The 10,360-nt window shown below is 26.7% G+C and overlaps 1 protein-coding gene across 1 annotated transcript in view; it reads right to left on the reverse strand.

The window, feature by feature from the left end:
• Positions 1 to 10,360, reverse strand: part of LOC117181479 (myeloid zinc finger 1) — an 88,735-nt gene that overhangs the window by 15,992 nt on the left and 62,383 nt on the right. The gene's annotated exons all lie outside the window — the stretch shown is intronic.

Consider the following 10,360-nt stretch of genomic DNA (forward strand, 5'->3'; position numbering starts at 1 on the left):
TTAAGAGCACGGTTGAAGAAACTATAACCGACCTACTGCTACCAAGGGTGGTCCAAGAGATCGATCGACCTTAGCTTTATGCCGATCGAATAGGGAATTTTCGTACCTCGGGGGAAAAAAAAACAAATTAGGAGGGATTGATCAACAAAAATAAAATTTCAACAGGTATGAATTTGGACCACCCTAGCCACCAACAGTCTCTACTATCTATTCTCTTACACAGAAAAAACTGGGGGTTCAGTAATGTTGCGGATCAAGAAAAAGTTGGCACCATTCAGAACTTTGGCTCTAAAGGAACTCTTATTAAGAGTTCTTTTTTAGTTTGTTGTTATCCGAAAGATGGCCATCGGCGGGTGCCGAAGTTTTTAATTGCGAGTAGCCATGCAGACAAATATTGACAAACTTGTTTTTTATTCTTTTTAAAGAAAAATTAAATTGAGTGATAAAGATACCTAGCTTCTTAAAACATGTAATATTAACTTAATATGTCAAGTGTATATTATATCATTTTAAATAGTCCCGCGCTTTTTGGCACATGCGCAGTGAAAAACAGGATTTTCAACATAACCCTAAAAACTGTCACATTTCATGTGCGGTATCTTCCTGTCAAGAATGACTAATATCTATGATTTTACTTTCTTCATAAAATTTTTCACAGTACCATATTATTTAATTCGAATTATAAATTAAAATGTGCATCAATAACTTGTAAAATCTTTGAAGTGAATCAAGGCAAAAGTGATAAAAAGGCTCGATTAGAACCATTTTAATCCGTCCTTGGGGTTCATTTAGAAACCATTTATCATTTTGGGTTCCTTTTCAGCAAGAGAGGTTCCTTTTGTTTCAGCTCCTTTGGAACCAAAAATTGGTTCTTATAGAAACCCCAGTTTTTTCTGTGTTTACGAAGGCTCCGTAAAAATAGCTCTATATCTTTGAAAACTACTCGCTTACTTTACTGTGCATAAGACATTTATTTGTGAACCCAGTGGGAACGAAATTTGGCGACGTTTTTACGACATCGTTACGACATCTTTACGACAACTTTACGACATCCTATGTCCATGTCGTTAAGTCATCATTACGATATCTTAAATATGTCGTATGATCGGACGATGTCTTTACGATATCGTAAAGACACTGTAACGACATAGACATAGGATGTCGTAAAGATGTCGTAACGATGTCGTAAAGACCTCGCCAAATTTCGTGCCCACTGGGGAACGGCAATTGGTTTGAAAAATAGCTTCAGGGCTGAAAATTAAATTACGTAACGGATTATAATACCCCCCCCCCCCCCCCCCCCCCCCCCTTTAACAAACTGTCACTAATTTAAAAAATTTTAATTTTTTATTTACGACAGTAATAAAAGTTTATCTAAATTATTGAACTTTGAAGCCAAAAAGCGAATCTTCCCTACATAAATTGAATTTTCTAAGAAAAACTATGACGTGCCAGCAAAAAAATTTTTTTCCAGGAAGCTAATGCATTTTGCCCCAAAAAGATGAAACTTCAAAACAGTTAGATTATTTTGTACCAAAACAGGGAATTTTTCAGGAAAATTTGTAATTAAAGAAGATTAATTTTGAACCTAACAGTTGCATTTTTATCAACAAAAAAATTTAATGTCTGCTAAAACAGATGAATTTTTAAATTAAGGCACACATTTAAAAAAAACTGTTGAATTTTCATACAAAAAGGATTTCAGTTGACTTTTGAACATCAAACTATAATTTTAAACAAGAAATAAGTTTCTACGAAAAAAAAGAATTTTCAACCAAAAAAAGAGAATTTTAAGAAAAAATTCTATGATTTTCTGTAAACAGTTTCATTTTGAGTCAAAAAAGATAAAAATTCTATTAAAATAGATAAACTTTTAAATAAAAAATGCAGATTTAAAGGAAGAACAGTTGAATTTTCATCCAAAAAAGATTTAACTTGACTTTCCAATAAGTTATAAAATGTCTGAACAAAAAGTACACTTTTCACGAAATAGTTTAGTTTTCAACAAAACAGTAAAATTTTCAAGAAAAAGACTTGTTAACAAAATTTTTGAATTTTTAACCAAGCAGTTGCAATTTATAAAAAAATTCTATTAAAACAAATGCTTTTTTAAATTAAAAGGACAAATTTTAAAGAATCGATAGAATTTTCAATAAACAAATTTTTTCTTGATTTTTCACGATAAATTTATGTATTTTAAACAAGAAATTAGTTTGTACCACAAATTCAACTTTCAACCTAAATAGATAACTTTTCAATCAAAAAGGTGTTTTTTAAAAACAAAACGGTTGAATTTTCTATCGAATAGTTAAATTGTTTCCAAATAAGATATAATTTGTACTGAAACAGACGAATTTGTAAATCAAAGTATAAATTTTCAAAAAGTAGTTAAACTTTTATCCAAAAAAGATTTCAGTTGACTTTTGAGCATCAAAGTGTTAAACAAAAAAATAGTTGAAAAAAGTTGAATTTTCAACCCAAAAATATGAATTTTTAACAAAGCAGTTGAATTTTCAGCCAAAAAAAGAATGCCTGTTTAATAAAATTATTGAATTTTCAACCAAATAACACAATTTATAACAAAAAGAATAATCTTCAGGAAGAAGTTATTGCCTTTTTTCACTCTGCCGTGGCTTGACTTTCAATGACATTTAGATTTCAAAAATTATGTTATTTTTTTTAAAATGGTATTAAATAATTTATGGATAGTAAATATTAAAAATTGTCGATTACTGCTCTATTATTTTTGAAGATACGAGAAAAAATCTGCCTCAGCCCGGAATTGAACCAGGAACGTTATACAATGCCGCCAAAGCTGCGATAGATTATTTCTATTTTTCAAACGAATTTTCGTTAATAAACAAAAGTAGACTTGTCTTATGAGCAAAAAAGTAAGCTTTATTATGTTATAAGTTATGTTTTTGCGATATTTTTAACGAGTAATTTAAGGAAATGTAGAGCTGATTTGAAGAGGCCTTCGTAAAATGAACGGATAGTAAAATTGTAGAGGAAACCTCCCTACAGTGGATAGCTGCATGCCGTGGATAATTGTAAATAAAAGCGAAATACAGTAAATTTAATTTAAATTTCGCATACATAATATGGATGAAAATGCATCTTAAGAGGGAGATTTGGTGTTCTAATTAATAAAAATAAGAAAAATATTTCACAAATTTTGCTTCGGACATGATCAAGTAACTGTCCTCAACATTCCTAATTTTTTTAAGGGTTCCTTGTTGTTAAAGTGGTCTTTGTTTTAGTTTAGGGCCAACCTGTCAGAAGTGAACAAAATTTCAACCGCTTAAAATAATACCAAAAACTGCTTATGAATTCATTTATGCTGAAATATTATCACATAGCTGACTATTATCTTCATTCGCGTCACAAGAGCTCTTTAATTTATATCATACTTCTGGCTGACGGCAATTTACAAATTTTTGCTATCCATTGTGGGGAGCTTTCCTCTTGATTAATTTGTTCTCGATGAAAAAAAAAACGTTATTTGAAAGCTGGGATTGTTAAAATTCACACTCAAAAGGAATTTGCAAGGAATGGGGTGATTTTCAGATCTTGGGAATATCGGGGATCTGCTTAGAAACGTTTTGCTATTGATTCGATTTAAAGATACTGTAATTTCAGTTATGTTTAAAAAATAAATTAAAAACTCCAATATGGATTTTCTAAATTATTTGCTCACAAGGAGGTTGGGCCGAATTTGAGAAAACTTGCCAGAGCTTTATCCAACTACCGAAATGATAATTCGGCCGCAACTTTTTTCCAACTATTGGTAACAAAAGTGGACAAACAGTTTTTTCGACTGTTGATCTATTTTCGAATTTATAAATCACGTTAGGAGAGATTTACTTTCCTGTAAAGATAAATAATCTTAGTGATCATCCGAGTTTCACTGTATCGAAATTTGTGATAATACTATCCCATCTCTTAAAATGAATAGATATTATACATTTTATTGATACATTCAAAGACCTCATATTCATATGAGGAATTCAAAATAGTGCCAGTAGTAGCATAAATTTTAAACAATAGTAACAAAATAGTGCCATGCAATTTTTTAATTCCCCTGAAATCTGTGGAGAGCTCCCGTTTTCTGTTTATCCAGAGTTGGTAGAGTGTTAATTCTAAACAAATAAAAAGTGAATTTTTCAGAATTTTAGCAGCATCAAAGTGATTTAAGTGAATATCATAAAAAGTTCCAAAGAAAATAGTCTTCATCAAGATACCCTAAAACAGCATTCATACACAGTATCTGGTTCAGTTTGCCAGAATATCTGGTTATGTTCACCAGAATTCTGTATCCCTAAGCTACCAGAAAACTATCTAGTAAAAGATGTTCATTTGTTTATTTAATGATCAAACTTCTGAAAAAAGTATTAACCCGAAATATAGTTGAATGAGGAGATGCGTTTGGCAAAATTAAGAGGTCGGCAGTTTTCGTAGTATTGGCATCGTATTTGAGAGGAAAGGGGATCTTGCAGATCAGTGACCACTGGAAAGCCTTCAACTTTGATCGCCCATATCTCAAACAGAATAAATATCTTAAGATTGGAATAACTTTCTTTAGAGGACAAAAGGGAACACAAGAAACGATATATTCGACCTTAGTCTGGTGATAGTGTTGAAGCAGATACTTGATCGCTATCTCAAAATGATCGTTAAGCCTTTCATACAAACACAGGTACTACAGGTACTTAAAAGCTAAACTGCTAATTTCAAAAAAATTGGTTCTGGAACAATTTTTTTTCTCAATTTGATTCCAATTTTTATTTTCCTTCAAAGGTAAGAGTCATAAGAGAATATTCTCATCGTTGGCCCGATTAACTTTGTCTTCTATCCGAAGAGCTTTTGAACTTGACCGGAATGAATAATGTCACCACTTAGGTAAAGTATTAAACGATAAAGTACAATTAGTTCCAAAAAGTTGCTCCTTTGAATTTATTTAAACAAGTTTAAATTATCAGTCCAAAATTATTCCTTATTGTCCTATCCTTCAGATCGACAGCCTAATTTAATGACTAAAATAATTTTTATAAACAAATACCTATTTTTACCTTTTATTGTCTCAATTTAACATATGTATTTGTTTATAAGAATTGTTTAAATAAATAAAACAATTTTCCAGATCACAAAGTATGACAATAATCAAATCAGTGAATAGAAATTTCTCGTTCTATCTGGAAGCTTTACGGCCATTGAAAAAATGCTTGATTCAACCTTTTTTTATAAGTATCTTAAATTTTGATTTGTCTGAAAATCTATGTTTGTTATTTAACAGATTTAAAAAGCAGTGCGATTTGTTGTATTGAAATGGATTGAGAATCTCTTAATAGTTCTTCTTTGGAATAAAAAAGAAACTTCCTTTTTGTTAGTACACTAGAAATACAAAGAAAAGAGAAGGTAGAACGAGAACGAGTTTTATTCGAATAGTGGGGGGCATTGCCGACCTTGTTAAGAATGTAAGAAAACTTGTCTGCGAAACTATAAAGGCATGTTAAGTACAAGGATCTTCAAAACTTGTCTTCCTTAATGATGACATTCAGTGCGGTATCTTCATTCTAGAAAAAGGATCTCTTTGAGGTGGTATTATATATAAATTTCTTTTAAACCCGGTTTTAATGATATTTGCTATTTTTTTTTAAACCGTTAGATTGGCAAATAGAGAGTGGCTGAAAAACTATATTTTCAAAATTCTCTGACTTTTCCCTTATTTTTTGCTAATTAATTTTTGATTTTCTCGGAACATTAATATTCAAAGACCGGTATTCTAATCTTCAAACATTTTTGAAATAACATCTTCTATAAACGGAATAAAACAAGCGGGGATTAAAATTCAAACATTTCAAATTTATTTGTTTATTTTAATAAAAAAATATTACTTTTCTAACATACGAGGTGAATTTACAATCTCAAAGGATGAATTTTTAACAAAACAGTTGAATTTTTGAAGAAAAAGATGACTTTTTAACAAAATAGTAGAATTTTTCATAAAAAATCTCTTCTCTACTATAAAAGATGAATTTTCAGTCTTCCGATTAAAAAAAAAAGTTAAATTTTTTAGAAAACTTTTGACTTTTAAGCTTTTTTAAAAAAAGATTCGACTTCAATCAAAAAAGTTCCATTTTCAATCAAATATGCAGTTAAATTTTCAAGTCAAAATGATATTTTTTTAAAGAAGAATAGATAGATATAGATAGATATTTTTTTTATGAAGAAAGACGAATTTTCAACTAAAAAAGATCTGTTTTTAACCAAAGAAAAAACGTAAAAGTTACATTTTAAATTTAAAAAATTAATTTTAAACAAAAAAAATAACAATTTTTCAAGAAAATAGTTTCGTTTTTAACCAAAGAATTGCATTTTTCAATTAAAACGATAAATATTTAAAGGGTAGAGTTAAATTTTTAATTAAAGAAATTAATTTACAATAAAAAACGTATTTGCAGCAAAACAATTAAATTTTAAATCAAAGACTTGCATTTTTTACAAAATATATACATTTTTTAAATATTTGAATTTTTAACCAAAAGTTCAATTTATAAATAATTTTCTACAAAAAATCGAATTTTACACTAAATAAATAAATTTTCAACTAAAACAGATAAATTTTACAGCTAAAGATAAAAAGCTAAGTTTACATTAAAAAAAATAATTTTCAGCAAAAAAGAAAGGATTTTTCAACCAGATAATAAATTTTTTAACAAAATAGAATAATTTATAACTAAAATGATAAATCAAAAAAATAAATTGCTTACCAAATATTTAGCTGATTTTTTCGTTAGGAAACAAAAATTGATTTTCTATCAGTTACATTTTTATTCAAAAAAGATCAAATTTCTACGAAAACAGATGATTTTTTTAACTAAAAAGCGAATTTTTAAGTAAATCATTGAATTTTCAATACCAAAATATGATTGTTAAAAATAATTAATTTTCTACTAAAACCATGAAATTTACAAACCAGATAGTCGAATTTTCAAGAAAACAGTTAAATTTTCAAACAAAAAGGATGAGTTTTTAACAAAAATGTTAAACTTTGAACAACCAAAAATGAAAATTTTTAACTAATATTATAATATTTTTTTCTGGATGATAATCCATGCCTGAAGCACCGAAAGAAATTATTCCATTCGAGTTTGCTCTCGTTAATCGAAAGCTACCCTATAATGTCAATCAGAGGAGATCAGCTTTCTACTTAGCTTACTCATTTGCATCTCGTGATTTCCCGATTTCGTGTAGTACTTTAAAAAAATCTAGTAAATTAAATTGAATTTCAAAAAATTTTACTCATCGCAGACTAATTTATCAACAATTTGTTGCTGTATGATTAATTATTAATGCAAATGTAAATTGTTTTTTCAGTAAAGGTTGAATTCTAAACAAATCACATTGATATTATTATAAATTTTTTACAAAACGGTAAGTCTATCGTCTGTAGATCAGTCAGTGACTACAAGTAAAGAAAAACGTATGTACATAGAGAGATTTTTCGTTCTGATTCTTGTATGGCGTTTTTGATTAAAAATTCATATTTTTATTTATTTATTTATTTGAAAATTCAAATCCTTGGTTGAAACTTGAATTACTTTTTCAGAACTTAATTTTTCCGTTAAAATTAATAATTTTCTTAAAAATTTTTTCTTTTTTAATTAATTTTTTTTTAACTGAAAATTAAACTACGTTGTTAAAAAATCATATTCCTCTGAAACCAATCAATTAAAATTTGGACTAATACATTTATTTACAACTATCTTAGTAATTATATACGTGAAATTTTACATTTAATATGATCCATGTAAAAAATTTGAAGAATATTTCAAATATCAATTTTATTTCAGAGAAATATATTTACAAGAAAGAAAGAGATTGTTCATTCGCATTAATTATTACCAAGCTAATAAAAAGTACATAAAAAGTTAACAGTTTCGGAAAAAACCACAATTATCTGGCATTAATATAGATGAAGGTCGTTATAAACAATAATAATTTGTCTGAACAATTAGATTTGCTCAATTTAATTCATTATTAAGTCACTCCAAGTGAAAATATACAAATAGTTAAAATTAAAAAAAACCGCAACTTTCTACGATTAAGCAAGAAGAATATTATTACCAATAATAATAAATTGTTTAAACAATCATTTTTTCTAACTTGCATTAATTATTATACTTCACTGTAATTTAAAAGTGGACAAAATTGAAAAATTTCAGAAAAAAACGCAACGATCTAGTATTAATATATAAGCTACCTATAAACAAGAGAAAGTTTAAACAATTATTTTTTCTTAATTTAATTGAATATTAACTCACTTCATGTGAAAAGGGTGCAAAAAGTTGACAATTTCAGAAAAGATAGTAATTTCTATGATTATTTATAGAAAATATTATGAACAACTATAACAAATAGTTTAAACAATTGTGCTTATTAACATTAATTAACTATTACTATTTTTAATTGAAAATTGGATCAAAAGTGGAAAAGTTTTGAAAAACAGTGACTTTCTAACTCTTTTATAAGAGAAAATTGCCAAAAACAGTAATAATTTGTTTAAACAATTTATGTAGAAATATTCTGATTAGTATAAATTATTATTTTCTATACTAGAAACAATCTACATTTAAAAAACAAAAAATAACTAGTATTAATATAGAAGATAGATTTAAACATTAATAAATTGTTTAAACAATTATTTTTGCCAAATTGAATTCAATATTAACTCATTTTGATTGAATTTTGGGCAAAAGTAGAAATTTTTTTTTCTGAGAATTTTTAGCATTATTTTAAAAGAATATTAATAAAAATAATAACAAATTGTTTAAACAATTATCCTCATTAAAATTAATTGACTTTTACTTTTTTAATTGGAAACTGGACAAAAAGTGGTAAAGTTTTTAAAAAATTGGGACTTTCTATCTCTGTTCTATGAAAAAATTGCTGCAAACAATAATAAATTGTTAAACATTTTATGTAATAATATAATTAGCAGAAACTATATATAAATTTAAAAAAAAACTGTTAAATTTTTAACAAAATATTTCAATTTCCAGCCTGCAAAGACGAATTAAATTTTATACTAAAAAAAGAATGTTCAATAAAATATTTAAATTATCAACCAAAGAAGTGAATTTTAAACAATAACGATGAATTTTCCACACATACAAAAAATTCTTTAATCAAACATTTTTTGTTGTAAAAAAAAGAAAAAAAATTAATTTTCAATCAAATAGTTTAATTTTTAACCAAAAAGGGGAAATTTTAAAATTAAACGATCAGTTTTCAATGGAGAAAGACGAATTGTTAATTAAAAAAGATCTGTTTTTAACCACAAAAAAAAGTAAAAGTTACATTTTCAGTTAAAAAATAGTTTCATTTTTAACCAAAGAGTTGCATATTTGAATTAAACCGATAAATATTTAACTGGTAGAGTGACTTTTTTTTAACCAGAGTTGAATTCCCAACTAACTTTCTACCAAAAAAATCGAATTTTCCATCAAATATATAAATTTGTAACTTAAACAGATCAATTTTACAACTAAAGATAAAAACCTTAGTTTTAATTTTTTTAAAGTTATTTCTGCTAAAATAAATTAAATATTGATTCATTTTGATTGAAAGTTGGGCAAAAGTAGACATTTAAAAAAACTGCCATTTTCTAGTATTATTCTAAGAGAATATTATTAAAAATAATAATAAATTGTTTAAACAATTATCCTTATTAAAAAGTAATTAAATTTTACTTTTTTTAAACTGAAAATTGGATAAAAAGTGGTAAAGTTTTGAAAAAATTGGGACTTTCTATCTCTATTCTATGAGAAAATTGATGAAAATAATAATAAACTATTTAAATAATTTATTTAGTAATATAATTAGCAGTATAAAGTAGTATGTTATGTATTAGAAACCATTTTCTCAAAAGGAAAATAGCAAAAAAAAAACAACAAAAAAAACCCATTTTTCACGTATGGGGGCAGATTTATGAGATAATATTTAAAAAGTAATATTTGGTTCATATTTTATGTCTAATTGTAAAGTTTCAACTCTATGAAGCTTAAATTGCCGATTCTGAATAAAATTTACAAAAACGTCTTTTTTTCTAAAGGGGCAAGTTTTCCGAAACGAAAAAAATTAAATTATTTTTGTCTATATTCGAAACGAATCCGAGCCACGTGGCTTTTTACACTTATGTATCAGAAAAATAAATAAATAAAACGCATAGCCAGAAAACAGAAATTTTTTTACTGAAAACAATAAGTCCAATAAATCTACTACACAAAATAAATAAATTTTAACCAAAACAGTTGATTTTTAAAGCAGAAATATTAATTATTTACAAAGGGGGGGGGGG

The sequence above is a fragment of the Belonocnema kinseyi genome, chromosome 10 (assembly GCF_010883055.1).
Source record: "Belonocnema kinseyi isolate 2016_QV_RU_SX_M_011 chromosome 10, B_treatae_v1, whole genome shotgun sequence".
NCBI lineage: Eukaryota > Metazoa > Arthropoda > Insecta > Hymenoptera > Cynipidae > Belonocnema > Belonocnema kinseyi.